This window comes from Schistocerca serialis, chromosome 1 (genome assembly GCF_023864345.2).
Source record: "Schistocerca serialis cubense isolate TAMUIC-IGC-003099 chromosome 1, iqSchSeri2.2, whole genome shotgun sequence".
In the NCBI taxonomy this organism is placed as follows: domain Eukaryota; kingdom Metazoa; phylum Arthropoda; class Insecta; order Orthoptera; family Acrididae; genus Schistocerca; species Schistocerca serialis.
In genome coordinates, this window is record NC_064638.1 from 119,564,208 (window position 1) to 119,582,020 (window position 17,813).

A 17,813-nucleotide genomic window follows, 5' to 3' on the forward strand; every position below is an offset into this window, starting at 1 on the left:
GCACTGTGCTTTTGCACAGATTTGGTGCACAGGACAGAGCTATTGCTTTTGCCTCAAAGTTGTTAACTCAAACTCAGTGCAATTATTCACAAATTGATAAAGAACCTCTCCAATACTGCATATGGTGTGACAAAATTCCATCACTCTTTGTGTGCTCGCAAGTACTATTTAGTGGCAGATCACAAGCCTTTGCAGTCATTGTTTCATCCGTCTAAGCCGGTTCCTACACGCACCGCTCAAAAATTGCAACAATGGGCTTTGTTGCTTTCGCAGTATAAGTATGAAATTGTGTACAGACCTACGGCAAAGCAGACACCCTACCTCACCTTCCAACTGGCCCAGACTCTGATTTTGATGCATCTGCTTGTTGTCAAATCGATAATCGATGCGCAGTACTCCGAATTGCTGGAATCTTTTCCCTTGCACTACAGAAAAATTGCAAAGGTCACGGAAGTGGACCCGGATCTCAAGATTTTGTTGCCTTACATTCACAGATCTTGGCCTCATTCATTGAACGGTATCCAGCCTCAGTAGCACACTGATATTGTGCATGTCGGCATAACCTTTCAATTGAACTGCGTGTGATTCTAGTTCAAGATGACAGTAGACAATCATGTACGCTTATTCCCAAAGTGTTACAAAAGGATGTGTTGCTATTGCTCCACCAAGGAAATTGGGTAATTTTTCACACTAAAATGGTTCGCATGACGGCACTGTACTTGGCACAGTCTGGATGCCCACACTGAACAGATGACGTCACAATGTCGTGCACTTACGGAAATCCAATCAGCTCCACCACAGACATTCTCACGTAGGTATAAGACGCAATCGCCATGGCAACGAGTGCACAATGACTTTGCAGGACCATTTTGGAATACTCATTGGCTCATAGCGGTAGACTCTTTTAGCAAGTTTCCATCTGCGGTGCATATGACTTCTACCACATCATGTAGCACCATTTAACCATTGCCCTCCATATTTTGCATCGAAGGATTGCCAGAAATACTTGTGTTGGACAATGGACCACAGTTCACTTCACATGATTTTGAATGGTTTTGTGTACGAAATGGCATTTGTCATCTAATAAGTGGTAGTGTTGCGGATCACTTCTATTGCCCTTTTTGTAAATATGTGCACCCTGCACTTTTTTCCAACCACTGAGCATATTTTTTGCTGGAGAGATCTTCAGTGTATTGTGGTTAAAAGATGCATTAATTCAGCCACAAATTCAGTATAGAATTTGATAGGGTTGCTGTTAGGCCCTGGAACTAAGTTAAGTTTTTAACGATTTGAGCTGTTTCTCAATGCCACTTGACACTAACATCTATAACACTCATCTGTGCAATGGTATGAGAATTAAAGCTGGGCAATTATTCCAGGCTTTACTTTGCAAAAGAATAAATGAAAACAGTTGTGTTTCTGCTTTTGCTTTGTTATCATCAATTTCAGTCCCTGCCTCAGCTATGAGTAACTGGTCACATTAGTGACTCTAACAGCCTTTACAGTTATATTTGACCAGAATTTCTTCAGGTTTTGTGAGAGATCTTTTGGTAACATTCTGCTCTGGTGGTCACTGAAGGCTTCACACATTGTCCTCTTGACAGCCAACCATCTTCATTTAGTATCTCTCTGTCTACACTCTTATGTTTTGTTTTACATCTATTGTGTAATAGTCAAGGGCCTATGTTTCTTGAGAAGTTTCTTTCGGTGACTGTATATGATGAAGGGTCCCTCACATCATGAACCATAGTTCTTCTATATGCTCCTGTAGTGAGAAAATGTACTGAACACACAAATCTTCCTTTTACTTGCCCTTTGTACTTTGGTAATTATAGCCACAACAATTGTCTCATGGTCAGTGATACACAGTTTCAATGAATCATTCTCAAAGATGTCAGCCCTGTATGTTGTCCTTCAATCTAATATATTTCCAATATGAGTACTGTTACCAACCATCTGTTCGAAATAGTTTTCAGAGAAGCATTTAAAAATGTTTCATAATATCTTGTCACGCTCCTCCTCCAATGATTAAAATATGACTGAGGAATTTGCACACTCACAAACTGATGTTTTCTCAGAAATTTGTTTATAGAAGAATCCAATTATAAGTTTATATCCACTCCTGATCTGGAGCCTTACCCTCACAATCTTACATGCGTCTTCAGTTCCATGATGATGTATTTGAGTTTCATGTCTACTATGACAAATACACAACTTCAGTTTCCAATTAGGCTATCCTTCCAATCTACATTTAAATTTTCCCCATGAATCTCACTGTTGTCAATTTCAGGTTTTAACTTGCTTTCTGTATCTAATATGTGAGCTTACTGTCTTTTTAGGAGTACTTAAAAATTTGGTACTTTTTTGCAAATACTTCTGCAGTTAATCACAAGGATTTTAATATATCTGTTGGTGATTTTTCTTTGGATGTTACACTGATTCTTCCAGGTCTCTTGTTGTTGTTGTGGTCTTCAGTCCTGAGACTGGTTTGATGCAGCTCTCCATGCTAATCTATCCTGTGCAAGCTCCTTCATCTCCCAGTACCTACTGCAACCTACATCCTTCTGAATCTGCTTAGTGTATTCATCTCTTGGTCTCCCTCTACGATTTTTACCCTCCACGCTGCCCTCCAATGCTAAATTTGTGATCCCTTGATGCCTCAGGACATGTCCTACCAACCGATCCCTTCTTCTAGTCAAGTTGTGCCACAAACTTCTCTTCTCCCCAATCCTATTCAATACCTCCTCATTAGTTATGTGATCTACCCAACATTCTTCTGTAGCACCACATTTCGAAAGCTTCTATTCTCTTCTTGTCCAAACTATTTATTGTCCATGTTTCACTTCCATACATGGCTACACTCCATACAAATACTTTCAGAAACGACTTCCTGACGCTTAAATCTATACTCGATGTTAACAAATTTTTCTTCTTCAGAAACGCTTTCCTTGCCAATGCCAGTCTACATTTTATATCCTCTCTACTTCGACCATCATCAGTTATTTTGCTCCCCAAATAGCAGAACTCCTTTACTACTTTAAGTGTCTCATTTCCTAATCTAATTCCCTCAGCATCACCCGACTTAATTCGACTACATTCCATTATCCTTGTTTTGCTTTTGTTGATGTTCATCTTATATCCTCCTTTCAAGACACTGTCCATTCCATTCAACTGCTCTTCCATGTCCTTTGCTGTCTCTGACAGAATTACAATGTCATCGGCGAACCTCAAAGTTTTTATTTCTTCTCCCTGGATTTTAATACCTACTCCGCATTTTTCTTTTGTTTCTTTTCCTGCTTGCTCAATATACAGACTGAATAACATCGGGGAGAGGCTACAACCCTGTCTCACTCCCTTCCCAACCACTGCTTCCCTTTCATGCCCCTCGACTCATGCCCCAGGTCTCTTACAGCTATCATTAACAATACTATATGAAGAGTCGCTTATTCTAAAAAACAACTTGCCTGCATCCTGTACCCAGTCAACTACCTGGGCAGTTGCCTACCTAACACATTTAGGTAGGACCACACAGTTCTCAACCCCACGACTCAAGGGTAAGAAGCTGCAGGTGGCCAAGACAAGTTCTAGGGACAATGCTGCAGATTGTGAGCTTCGTTGAAAATCCACGAGCAAAGCTCGTATTCTCAAACTTCTCTGGCAGCTGCCATAATGGTCCAAGTATGACATTGATGCCCAGATGACAAGCATCCTTTGTCGCAATGAGCATCACAATCTGCAGTTGGTTGCATCCTATTACCTTAATGGTCGCTGGAATAGCGCCTTTGACATGTTGAATGAGGCACACAGACATGCACACTAAGTGTGCATGGTGTTCTTTCCCATCCTTTGCTACCATATCCCAAAGGAGTGCCACTTTTCACCACACAACTAAACTTCCAAGAATTAATATTACCTTATCATTTTGATGTTGTCTCCACTTCACACAGGACATTTCTCAACTGGTGAATTGAGTCTCATTGGTTCAGCTTCAGTGGAACACAGCACCTTCAACTTGTTGGTTACGGCATTGAGTATAACACACACAGTTCTCAGTACTCCCTGTCTCCACTGCACAGAACACCTAGGCCTAACACTGACATGCTAATCACAGTCAGGTAGACATCTATATAGTAATAGATGTTTTGGGATCCCCAATTTCATATGGTTGCCCTGTTAGTTTGATTTTACTTTAGGAGGAAGATGTTACTGTCTTATTTATACATATTTTTGTGTTTGTTGCCATTTGTATGTAGTGACATCATAGGTGCCATATTGGAGATGCTTAGAGTAGCCATTTCCGCCATATTGATGACATCATGGGTTAAAGCATAAGGGTGGAATCTGACACTTCCATAATACCACAGATCACAACCTCAATTTGGAAACTCACTGCCTAGAATTAATGTAGCACCTTGATTCAACTATGTCTGCAGAATGCTACACATGATTACTACTATAGGAGGTTTAACATGAAGAAACTAGATTATTTTCCATATTTCCATTCTCTAATAAGATATGCAATCATAATTTGGGGAAATTCAAGTTGCAAAAATAGTACTTTCAGAATACAGAAGTGTGTCATAAGAATTATACCTGGAGTTAATTCAACAACATCCTGCAGAGACTTCTTAAGGAACAAGTATTGTGACAACAGTTCCACAATACACATATTCGTTAAGATGTTTTCTCTTTTCACCAAAATATCTGCAAAAACCATGATTATATCACTAACACGAAATATTTCATCTACAAAGATGACAAATGGTTAATATTAATACAGGAAAGAGTCAGATACACGGATACGCATGTATTCAAACAACCTATCAGGCAACATTAAATGTCATGTAGATAATGCATTGGAGTTTCAGACTGAATTAAAAGATTCCCATTGTAATAAAGTACTTTAATGTCATTGCTTTGCACTTAAATGTACATCCTAGACTTCTTTAACTTTCCAGACACCATTTTCTGTGGGATACACGGAATATGATTAATGCAATATAAAATGTAATGTAAAAACAATTTCCCTATTGTGAAAAATATACAAGAATTGGGGGTGGTGGTGTATTAATTCTTTCCTCCAAAAGCTACCAGACGGAAAAGTGACATTCATTACTCCACATTATGGCTGTGACTAGCACAAAAAGGGATGCACAACTCTGCAACAAAAAATTCTGATCACTTAACTGGTGGTATGAAATGTCCGACAGACACCAAAGTACAGTTTCAAACCAGACTAAAAAAGGTTCTCCTTGACAACTCCTATTCCGCTGAAGAACTATTACTGTAATGTGTTGAAGGTGGTGGGGAAAAATTACTAACTCACATTTGTATATTTCTCTAAATGACTCGATCCACATCACTACGACTTATCGTGCAAAATGATCCATGGAACATGAAACTAACTAATTACCTGAGTCTGTAAGGAGTTTCTTAGCATAGATTACGACAGATATACTGCACTTTACTACACGATACTGAACTTCGTTATGTGGGAAACAAAAACATTGGGAACAGTTGTACAAAATATATATCAGAGAGCTCCCTCTCAGCAGGCATTTAATCCAGCTTAAAGCAACAACAGTGACTTGTGAAATACAGTTGCAAGACATAGTTACCTCGTGTATTTGTTGTAAGTCAAAATTGACTTCGCAAATTATATACAAACGTACGATGAAAGTCCTTTCTTTTCGTCGTATGTAACCACGGTATTAGAAGGTCACTGAGGAATCAAAACTGGTACCCGCCTTCATCTCAAAACGTCATCTCCCCCACACACACAATCAACATTCACAATTTTGCGTGTACTCTTTAGTGTTTATATTATTCCATCAGCTGTTGTATCAACAACCACATCACTTTATCTCGCTAGATTAAATCGTTATACTTTACGAGATATCGATAGTACTGGAAACTAATTTCAGCGATCGAAGCAGCTGAATATCGTATCTTGATCGTATCCTGCTCTTGTCCTTGGTCGAGATTGTTTTTGATATCACCTTCATCATCCATCGGACATAAAAAAATCTGTACACTTGAACGATAGAAGTAAAGCGTATTCTCTAGTCGATACTGATTTGCCATCGCAAGCAAGGGTTCATCCAACTGTTGCGTAATGCTCTCTTCCAAACATATTCGCATGCTTTGGTGTCAGCTTAATAATAATAATAATAATAATAATACAAGTACAAATGCTTTATTCACCTTACATCATTTCTGAAAGCAATCGGTTCGTCAAAGTTAAGTGAAATACTAATAATAATAAAACTTAGGCAAACATCACCAAGTATAGGAAAATGATGTAGGATGTACAAGGTGTTACGAAACTATTCGTTCAAATTAATACAGGAAATGGGGAACATCAAAACAATTATTTTGATAAGGAACATGTCTCTGAATGCAACATTAGTGTGCTGCTGTGTTGATATCTATGTCGGAATGTGTGCGAATGGTTGGCTCTGAGATCTGCTTGGAAACACATCGATTGATAGCACGTGTTGAACACGACTCGAAATGCTCGAACAGTTTACGTCACAGTTCGGGAAATCTCTCTTGATCAGCCTACCGTCTATTGACTTTTGTAGGTACCATCGCGACGATCTGTGTTAGCATTTTCGATGCACTATTGATTTTACTATTAGAAATAATTGTGGAACACGGTCTCAAATATCTTCTAGGGTGCAAGTCATGCGTAACAATGCCAACTAATAAATAAATAAATGATCGAAATCATGATTTTATGTGATTCTCAAGTTTTAGTTCGTCCCGTGATCTAGTGACGTTTGATTATACTAGCCTGAAGACGGGTCTTGCCCCTGTACCTCATTCTCGCGATAAATATTCGTCGTTTTATTACAATCTGTTTCGTTTGTTCGACATTCAATTCTTAATTACTTGCCTTGTTTATTTTATGTGAATTTTGTGGTCTTGTTTTCAAACTGATTACAATCTGGTAACGTTTTTATCTGTTATTCTACTATCTGAACAGGAATTGAATTGCTCATTTGCAACATACTCCGTAAGTCATTACGTCATAAACAAATAAAATATTGTACTGGGTTCAGTCAAGTATTATTTTTTGGGGGATAACATATTCGTCTTTGTTACCTTAACTTAAATATCAGCATAAATGATTATATGAGGGTTGGAACTTTAATAGTGGCAACTATTTATTTACAGATCTTACAAAATAGATATGTATTTCAGAGTTTTACTGACCTTCAAAGTAGTCACCACCACTGCGTATAACTCGTTGTCAGCGATGTGGAAGTCGTAGGATACTCTTAGCAGTGCCAGTTATGTTGACATTACGAGCGCCGCGGTCTATTTCCCGACGAATTTTTAGCAGTTCTGAAGCGAATGCCGTGAAATGTTTTCTTCAGTTTATAAATCGAGTTGAACTCACCAGGGATTAAGTCAAGGGAGTGCAGTAGGTGGTATAGCACTTAGCAGCCTCATAACTTAAACAAATCAGTAACAGCTTGCACTGTACGTGCTTGAGCATTGTCTGGAAAAAGGATGGTCAGGTCCTGCAGAAAGTGTCTCTATGATGTTCATTTTTAGAACGCAACCTACGACCAGCTTAGAGACAGAAGTGATGACACTTTCCGCAGAACCTGACCATTTATTGTATACTGTTAGCTCAAATGTCGATCAAGTTGAAAAGCTGTTACTCTTTCGCCCATTGCTTCTCATCTTTACCCAGTTCTCAAGACCTTTTCCCCTCTTCAACCGATCTACATTAAATTTCGCGTGATTTAATTCAGCCTGAAGGGCACAAATCTTTACCTCCTGCTCAGCGATTCTCATATCTTTTTTACAAAGCCTACAGTTCCATGGGAGAGCCTCGAATTCCCTATTCAGTTTCCCACTACAGATACCCTGATGAAATTCCAACCCATAGTCTACACATACCACTCCTCCCTCTTTGACTGTTTTATGACAACATCCACACTTATCACTCATTGCAACACAGATAGCACACTTCAAAACAGGATTAAATCACTTAACACACTTTACATTACACGAGTTTTCAGATCAAAAATTAGGGCTACAGGTAGTTATCTATTTCCACTTACAACAAGAAATTAGCACTCACTCAACTGCAGTAACCGTTGAATATCAAACACAACAGAGTGTAACTTTATTGTACGCAAACAGAACATAAACAACTGACAAGTGCGAAAGATTCTAAATCAAACAAATTAAGATTCACGCTACTTCCCAGAAATATGAACTTTTAACAGACCCCTTCCTCTCCAGGTAACAGACTAAACAAAGAATTTCGGTGTTGCTAATGGTTTGCTATTAATTTGGAATAAGGCATCGAAACCGAAGTGAAAGTGTTAGCTGGAGGAAGTTTGGTGCTGTCACAACTTGACCGTTATTGTGCTATTTACTTCGCGCCATAACGATTGGCAGAAATAAAAATGTACAAAATAATACGGAAACTGGCAAGTGAAATTTTGGTCCCAAATTATGAATTAATTTTGACACTGTTTGGAAATTACTGTAAATGAACGGTCGCCAACTCACTTAGCATGCTGGCAGACATAGACAGTCGCAAAGGCAACGACTCGCGCTCATTATCAAAACACAATGATCATCCAAAAAAAAGTCAATCATGGAAAGAAGAAAACTTGCAACTGTTGTGTCGGTAGCTGGGCCGACACCGTGAAGTTGAGATGGCTGAAAATGCACGCTAGACTAACGCAGACGGGCGTGAAGTACTGGAACAGGCTACGTTATTAATGTTAAGAAGAAAAGTACGTAGCTTGATTAATACTTATCTTTAATATCATTGTGGTACATCGATCTTGACGATACACAGGAGACTTTAATTACAATCACTGTATGGCTAATGGCGCCTTGCTAGTTCGTAGCCATTAACTTAGCTGATGGCTATTCTGTCTCTCGGCTAATGAGAGAGAAAAGGCTTAGTACATCTGGTCGGTAGCTAGGTTCTCGTACAACTGGGCGAGTGCTCTCTCGTATCACGAGACCTGCCTTGGTGGTGGCGCTAGGTCTGCGATTACACAGTGGCGACACGCGGGTCCGACATGTACTAAATGGACCGCGGCCGATTTAAGCTACCACCTAGCAAGTGTGGTGTCTGGCGGTGACACCACATTCCTCCCCCGCAAATCGGCGAACGGTCGTGTGATAAGGCTTCCGCCCGCCGTGGGGAGGACCACATGTTGACGTATGCGATGAGGTGGGGAGCCTAACAACAGGCGAGGCTGTGCCACCCGCACCCGGCCATTCGGTCCGAGGGGAGCTAGGAAACGCCTGAAAAACTAGTCCAGGGTGCACGTCAACATGCGGTGTATGCGCCCGTAAAGAGACAGGAGGGACCGAAGGATCAACCTCCATTGCGTCGGGGTAGCCGACGCGCGATGACGTCATGTGGTCCGGAGCGGGCGGGAGTTCCATGGCGGAGGACAGCTGGTCACGGGAAGCGATCGGCGGCGCGTGACCCTAGGAGGCGCTTGGCGGCTGTAACGAAGCGCCGAATGCGGGCGGCGCCGGCGGGAGAACAAGCGGCGGCGGCGGCGGCTGCTGCTGCTGCGGCGGCGGCGGCGCGTCGCCATGGGGCAAAATGGAAGGCATCGTCGGTAACACCTGGGGATGAGGCGAGCCAGTAGATGGGTCCCCAGGGCGCTGACCGGACGGCACCGTCGCTGAAAGCAGACGGGGAGCGGCAGAACCCGAGCGACGACAGAGGCGCAGCTGATTGAGATGCCGACGCACCTCACCAGAGGCCCCCAAAACCAAATACATCGCGCGGCCGAGGCAGCGAAGAATGCGCCCTGCAAGCCAACGCCGTGAACCTCGATAGTTGCGATAAAATACAACGTCGCCTGGAGCAAAAGCAGGAGTCTGCCGCTGCACAGGAACCTGATGCGGCGGATGCAGCAAAGACATCAAGGTGCGATGAGGACGACCGTGGAGCAACTCAGCCGGCGAGCGACCATCTCGAGGCTGAGAGCGATACGAAGACAAAAAGAGCAACAATGCGTCCTCCCGAGAATGCGACTCTTTCAATTTCAACATCTGTGACTTGAAAGTCCGGAGCAATCGTTCAGCGGCACCGTTGGACTGAGGCGAAAACGGCGCGGATGTCAGATGTTGAATACCATTGGCCTGGCAGAATGACTGAAATTCTGCGGACATGAATTGTGGGCCATTGTCGGAAACAATAGTCTGCGGAAGACCTTCAATGCAAAAGATAGCAGACAACGCTTGGATGGTGGCGGAGGACGTCGTGGAAGACATCCGGACAACAAAAGGAAAATTACTGAAGGCATCGACCAGGACCAACCATCGAGCATTCCAGAAGGGACCAGCAAAATCAATGTGCAAGCGTTGCCAAGGGGAAGTGGCTTGTGGCCATGCAAAAACTTTCCGCGGCGGTGCGGACTGTTGTTCGGCACACGCCGGGCACGAAGAACACATATTCGTAATCGCAGCATCGATTCCGAACCAAGTACAGTGCTGACGAGCAAGTTGCTTCGTTCGCACTATACCCCAATGTCCTTGGTGAAGAAGCCGTAAAACATAGGACTGTAACGAACGTGGGACCACGACTCTGGACTGATCATTATCAGAACGCAACAACAAAACACCACGTCGAATAAAAAGTCTCTCCTTGTGGGCAAAAAATCGGCGAACCAACGGATCCTCGATCCGAGACTGTGACAAAGGCCATTGCGTAGCAACAAAACGCAAAACAGTAGCAAGGACGGGGTCAGCAGCTGTGGCTGTAGCTACACGACGAAAGTCAATCGGAAACGATGCGGACCACTTCATCGGTTTCCGAATCAATGAACATTCAAGCAAGTTCGGAAGAATCGAATGCTTTATCCTCAGCAACAGGCAAACGGGACAACGCATCGGCGTTTCCGTGCTTAGCAGTGGACCGATACAAGATATCGTAGCGGTACTGCGAGAGGAAAATAGACCAGCGAATGAATTTCTGCGCTGTACGTGGAGGTACAGGCTTGGTCGGATGAAAAAGCGATGTCAAAGGTTTGTGGTCTGTGATGATGGTAAAGTGACGACCATACAAGAAATCATGGAACTTAGTAACACCAAACACGAGAGCCAAAGCTTCTTTCTCTATCTGTGAATAATTTCTTTGCGCAGACGAGAGCAATTTGGACGCAAAGGCAATAGGGCGATCATGGGAGCCAACTTTGTGCGCAAGCACAGCACCGATCCCGAAATCCGATGCATCTACCATCAACAAAAGGGGTTTCTGGGGATCGAATGGCGTAAGGCAAGTATTAGAAAGCAACGCCGATTTCAACTGGCGAAAGGCGCGATCACATTCCGTCGTCCAGACGAACGGAACACCTTTACGGCGTAAGCGATGAAGCGGAGCTGAAATGGAAGAGGCATTGCGCACAAATTTATTGTAATAATTAATTTTACCCAACACACTCTGTAGCTGTTTCACATTTTGAGGGGAAGGCAATTCTTGTATGGCACGGAGGTGCTCTGGACTCGGATGTATGCCTTGGGCATTAATGACATGTCCCAGGTATGGTAAGTCACGAGCAAAAAACACACATTTGTCCTTCCTCAAGCGAAGACCATTTTGCCGCAAGACCTGAAATAATGTTCGTAAGTTCGCAAGATGATCTTCTTCTGTCTGTCCGGAGATCACTATATCGTCCAGATAGTTTGCTGCAGTAGGGACCGACGCACAAATAGTTTGTAAATATTGCTTAAACAAGGCAGGGGCGGATGCACACCCGAATGGCAGTCTTTTGAAGCGGTACAATCCAAGATGCGTGTTAACCACCAATACGCGCTGGGATTCGTCGTCCACCGGTATTTGCAAGTACGCATCGGCTAGGTCCAACTTTGAAAAATATTTACCCGGGCACAGTTTAGCAAAAAGATCTTCCGGGCGGGGCAAAGGAAAAGTAGCAGTCACTAGCTGTGGATTCACTGTGGCCTTGAAGTCCACGCAAAGTCTCAATTTTCCGGAAGGTTTCGGCAAAATTACTAAGGGTGAGGCCCAGAGAGAAGCTTGCACACGTTCAATTACACCCTGTGATTCGAGATCGTGTAACGTTCTTGCGACCTCATCACGCAATGCGTGGGGAACATTGCGCGCCCTGAAAAATTTCGGTTGCGCGTGTACCTTCAGTTCTAAATGTGCTTCATAGTTTTTAGCGCAACCTAAGCCCGGTGCAAAAATGTCTGCAAATTCGTCACACAGCCGAGAAACACTGTCTGTAGGCACAGTCTGATTCACTGATAGGACCTGATTTACAATAGACATGTTAAACAACTGAAATAAATCTAGACCAAACAAGTTCACTGCAGAAGAAGAACGAAGAACGTAAAATGACACAAGTTTTGTTTGTCCCTTGTATGTTGCAAGAAGGCTGCACTGTCCTAACACAGGAATTGTCTGTCCGGAATATGTAGTTAGCTTAACATTTGCGGAACGCAACGGAGGTTTGCCCAGTTGTTTGTACGTGTCATGATTGAGCAATGAAACTGCAGCTCCGGTATCGAGCTGGAATGGTATCACTTTGCCTTCAAAGTCTAAGTCCACAAAAAGTTTATTGTTCTGCTGACGACAAGAGCGACTGTTTTGTGCAATTGGAACAGACACTGGTACAGAATCACTTGCTAATTTACGTGATTTCCGGCGACGTCGACGCACAGTTTTTGTGGGACGAACACAGTTACTGTCAGAGAAAGTGTCACTGGACGAAGTGGAATTAACGACATGAATGTCCATAGGCGAAGGTCCACGAGCCTGAGTGTCCTTGGTTCGATTCCGGCGCGAAGCAAAGGGCCTGGAATGATTGTGATTGTCTGATCTGAGCTTTTTCTGGCAAACACTTTGAACATGTCCTTTCTTATTGCAGAAAAAGCAAATAGCTTGGCGTGACGGGCAATGTTCACGCGAATGTCTAGTAGCACACCGCGGGCATGATTTCACTACAGTTGTGGGCTGGCGCGGCACACGTGGCTTAGCGCGCGGCGGCAGCTGCGTTTGTTTGTGCGATGGCAGTTGTGCGGACGTGCGCGAGGCCCGGTTACCGGGCCGCGCAGCGCGTCCAGCGGGCCGGTTAATGTTACACACTGCTGGCGAAGTTTCAAAAGATTCCTGAGCACAGTCAAGTGTGTCCTGTCTATCCAATATGTCTATCACTTGTTGAAGGGAGGGATTAACTAGTTTCAAAATTTGCTCCCGTATGCGAACATCAGAAACGTTCTGTGCAATTGCATCACACACCATTGTATCTGAATAAGAAAGACCACAGTCACATTCAAAGGCACAGTCCCTAGTAAGTCCTTGCAATGTTGCTATCCACTCCCTATTAGTTTGACCGGCCGTACGTTTTGTACGAAAGAACGTATACCGTTTTGCAACCACATTAACTGTTTCTTTGAAATAGGCATCTAATGCAGACAAAATTTCCTCGTAGGACAGAGTTGCTACGTCTCGTCAGGGAAACAATTTCACTATCACACGGTATGTGGACACACCGACACAAGAAAGCAAAAACGGCTGCCGCTCTTTACCTGGAATTCTGTAGGCTGCTAGATGAAAGTTGAACTGGCGAGACCACTCGTGCCAGGTCTCATCGGCTGCCACGTATGGTCGAAAGGGAGGTGCAACATCGTTTAGTGGCAGCGGTAGCGAAGAAGCGGCGGCGGCCGCTTCGGTTTGAATGGTACGTTGACCCTGGACGAGCTGTCCAAGGGCATCCAGTAACGCCTGCGTCTGCTGATTCTGCAAGCGATAAAATTCGGACAGTACATCTGGGGAATGTGGCGAAGCCATGACACAATTAAATGTAAGCAATCAGAAAGAACACTTTAAATCGTCGCCAATGTTGTGTCGGTAGCTGGGCCGACACCGTGAAGTTGAGATGGCTGAAAATGCACGCTAGACTAACGCAGACGGGCGTGAAGTACTGGAACAGGCTACGTTATTAATGTTAAGAAGAAAAGTACGTAGCTTGATTAATACTTATCTTTAATATCATTGTGGTACATCGATCTTGACGATACACAGGAGACTTTAATTACAATCACTGTATGGCTAATGGCGCCTTGCTAGTTCGTAGCCATTAACTTAGCTGATGGCTATTCTGTCTCTCGGCTAATGAGAGAGAAAAGGCTTAGTACATCTGGTCGGTAGCTAGGTTCTCGTACAACTGGGCGAGTGCTCTCTCGTATCACGAGACCTGCCTTGGTGGTGGCGCTAGGTCTGCGATTACACAGTGGCGACACGCGGGTCCGACATGTACTAAATGGACCGCGGCCGATTTAAGCTACCACCTAGCAAGTGTGGTGTCTGGCGGTGACACCACAGCAACTACTTCACGAAATTGATTACAAGTTCTTTACACTACCAGTTACATAACAACTGAGCTGCATTTCTCACTGTAATGTTAACTGATATTAAATTGTTTTGCAGAATGTAAATTGTTCGAAAAGAATATTTTTAGTATTTAAATTGACTGTTCTACAATAATAACTGATTTTATAATATGTTATGGAGTACGCTATTTTGACTTATTGTTAAGTAAATTACTTCTTGTACAAAATTGTCTAAACATGAAATATTGTTAAATACACTGCTTAGTCAAATTACTTGTCAATAATTAGCACTTAATTAGCAATTCCAAAAAACTTTTTTTTCTTCACTTTTATTTAAACTATTGATCAGTTCGATAAACTTCATCTTCTTTAACATTTACTTTCAGTTCATTAATGACACCCTTGCTTCATTACGGATATGGAGAGGATCCTCTCAGGTAGTTGTTACTCAGGATTAGACACCTTAACACACTAAAGTTGCTAAAGAATTTGTTATTGAACGATTGGCAACTAGCAGTGGCTAGTCTTGTAAATTCTAAATGATATACTGGTTGGATCTTACTTGATAGCGGTGCTGTTAGGTTCATTATACCACGACAATGTATGGCCGCAGGCACTTGACCAAAATTAACTTTGGGCCCTCAGGGCTCTTCTTAAACACTGATTAACATTTATGCTTCGCGCTGTGCCGAATTACTTCTCCAAATTATGCCTGGCCATACAGTACGTGGGATGTTCGAGTGAAACAACTCTTGTGTCCTCTCACAACAGAATTCCTCCTTTTCGTCCAACCCGCTCGCTCGCTACAAACCGACTCTTGACTGCCTCTTGATAAACATTTCCCGACTGCTCCGCGCTCCTGCGTCTAGCGATAGTACAACAAAAAAAAAATTACCTGTTTGGTTTACATAATGATATTCCCTGACATGGCCAGTGCGTCTACTACAATTACTTACATTCTCTTTCACTGGTTATTTTGCATTCAGGAAATTGTTGAAACATATATACATCATAATAATATAAACAACATATTTATATACTTCATTTAAATTTATGTAGTTGATAAAGCAGGAAAAATTTATATGTGAGGACTGTGTTGTTGCGTTACACATGCTCCACGTTACATTGATGTATACTGGCAAATGTAGACTCAAGAAATCGTTCAGAAATGCAACAATCAATCCCTAAACCAACCAATTTTAGTACCATGGAATTAAAAGTTAATTAATTATTTGGCACCATCCAAAACATGCTATTCATTACACATTTGAAATCTGTTTGCTAATACTATATAGCTCATCAGAAAATAACTTTTTACAAAAACAATCATGTACACAAAACATTCAGTCATATGGGAAATTTTTCAGCCCAAGAACCTGCTGTAAAGCTCACAATAAAAAACGAAAACATTTAGCCACTAAGCTATAAACAATTGACACCAATTAAACAACATGATTAAAAATGATTAAGAAATATTCACACAGCTTCTAAAAATCTGTGTCCACATAAAATCTATAACTCTCGTAAACCAAACATCATGAGTATTCATTACTCAAAAGTGATCCAAAAATTATTTTTCACACGGCATTTACATTATTTGTGTCCACACAAGTACCGTTTGAATTACTATTTACATTTTTTTTGCACCATACTATTTAAATATGCACTGCTTACTCATAAGCATTTCTTGTATAATCCTCCTTTCCCTGGAAAGCAGAAACTGGTGCACTATCTCGTGCATGTCCTCATCACCTTTTATTTTTGTGTGTGTGCCTGCATCTGTCCCACATCCATAGGCACATCTTCCATAATATTTTTTACTTTTGTCAGGTAATAATTTAGTTTCCTGTAAGTTTGTACCTGCAACCTAAATCACAAGTCCGAGTTCATGAGAAGTCATCAGTTACATACATTATGCATCCCGTAAAACTAATTATAGTGACGTTAATATTCTGACTATGAGTTATATAACTAATTAAACACTCATTATTTCAACATTACACCCACATTGTGTGATCTTTAATAAAAAATTCAGTAGCTTTTTAAGTCCTCAATTAATTGCAATTATTTAAAGGCAGAATAACATAATTTGTCTCTGATAGTGCTTTAAGTCTACTACATTCTGCACACCCAATATTTTACCTGATTGCAGGTATATCAGAGAGTAAGCATTAGAGGGAGGAATGATTTCAATTTTGAATGGTTCAATATAAATAAACTTGAGGTTGGAAGTTTCATTATCTATTTCACTGGATTTCGCGTGCATTTTGACGAGGACACTGTCACCTGCCATAAATTTTACTGGTTTTAAATTGTCATTGTGACTTTTAATTCGTGCCTCAGCACGTTTTCTCCTATTATCCCCTGACATCTCTTTCTTTTGACTGATGTCTAACTCTTGTTGTGGTGGGAAAACGATTATCTCATATGTTATACCCAATATGGTTTCCTCCTGTGTGAAGCCTCTACTCTCATGAGACAATGAGTTCATAATCTTTTCAATATCAGCTACAAACTTGCCCCACGCCCTATGGTTGTTATGACAATGCGTTCCGAAACATCTACCCAATTCACGCATTTGGCTTTCTGAAGGTTTTCTCGATGATTGGTAATCCGAGATATGAATAACCTCTACCCCTCTTTCTTTCATGCCTTCGTTCCATACCTTGGGTATAAATTGCGGCCCATTGTCGGATAATACCGTCTTTGGTTTTCCTACTTTCACGAAATTTGCTAAACAACGTTTTAGCTGTGGCCTTACACAAATTATACAGCTTTACAAATTTTGAAAATGTATCCTATACGACCAGAATGTACGCAAAATTACCTGTTGTTTTAGGTAATTCACTGCAAAGACACATTACCAGAATATCTAAATTATCCTCAGCTTGTATACTTTGCATAGGACCACGACTAGTCCTTAACTTTTTGACACCTATCACATGTTCGAATACTGTCAGTGACCTTCCTATTCATATTCTCAAAACTCACAGATTCAGCGATCTTATCGACATATTTTTCGCTCCACTATGACCAAAAGATAGATGTAAATAATCGATGAACTTTGGGACATATTCTTATGGGCACTTGACATGCCACTCTCCTTTTTTGTATTCTTCCATGAGTGTAGGATACCACAATAGATTTTATAACCCTTGCCATTCCTAACATCAGACTCAGTTTTAACCAACCACAAGCTTCTGTCTTCGTTCTGGTAACGATGCATGTTTCTAGACAAGTTTTCTATTTTCCTTTTTCCGTCAACATCATTGAAGTACATTATTTTAAATATTCACTCTCCACCCTCCTTGGTAATTACTCCACCACGATCATAAGGCAGTCTAGACAACGTGTCGGCTATATAGTTGTCTACATCCCTCACATGACATATCTCGAAATCAAATTGTTGTACATAAAATGCTTATCTTTTCAGCCTATCGTGCAATAACCGACGATTC

General features: G+C 41.8%; 1 protein-coding gene across 3 annotated transcripts in view; it reads right to left on the reverse strand.

The window, feature by feature from the left end:
* LOC126463621 (mediator of RNA polymerase II transcription subunit 6) overlaps window positions 1-5,894 on the reverse strand; it is a 40,918-nt gene extending 35,024 nt beyond the window's left edge. Inside the window, exons 1-2 of one of the 3 annotated variants that reach the window (XM_050096174.1) lie at window positions 5,619-5,894; window positions 4,594-4,704 (exon numbers count right to left, since the gene is read on the reverse strand). The gene's annotated coding sequence lies outside the window, so the exon portion shown is untranslated. Of the gene's footprint in view, window positions 1-4,593; window positions 4,705-5,413; window positions 5,439-5,618 lie in introns of those variants that run through there. The other 2 variants (XM_050096173.1, XM_050096176.1) reach the window with 2 other exon arrangements.
* Window positions 5,895-17,813: the final 11,919 nt, after the last annotated feature.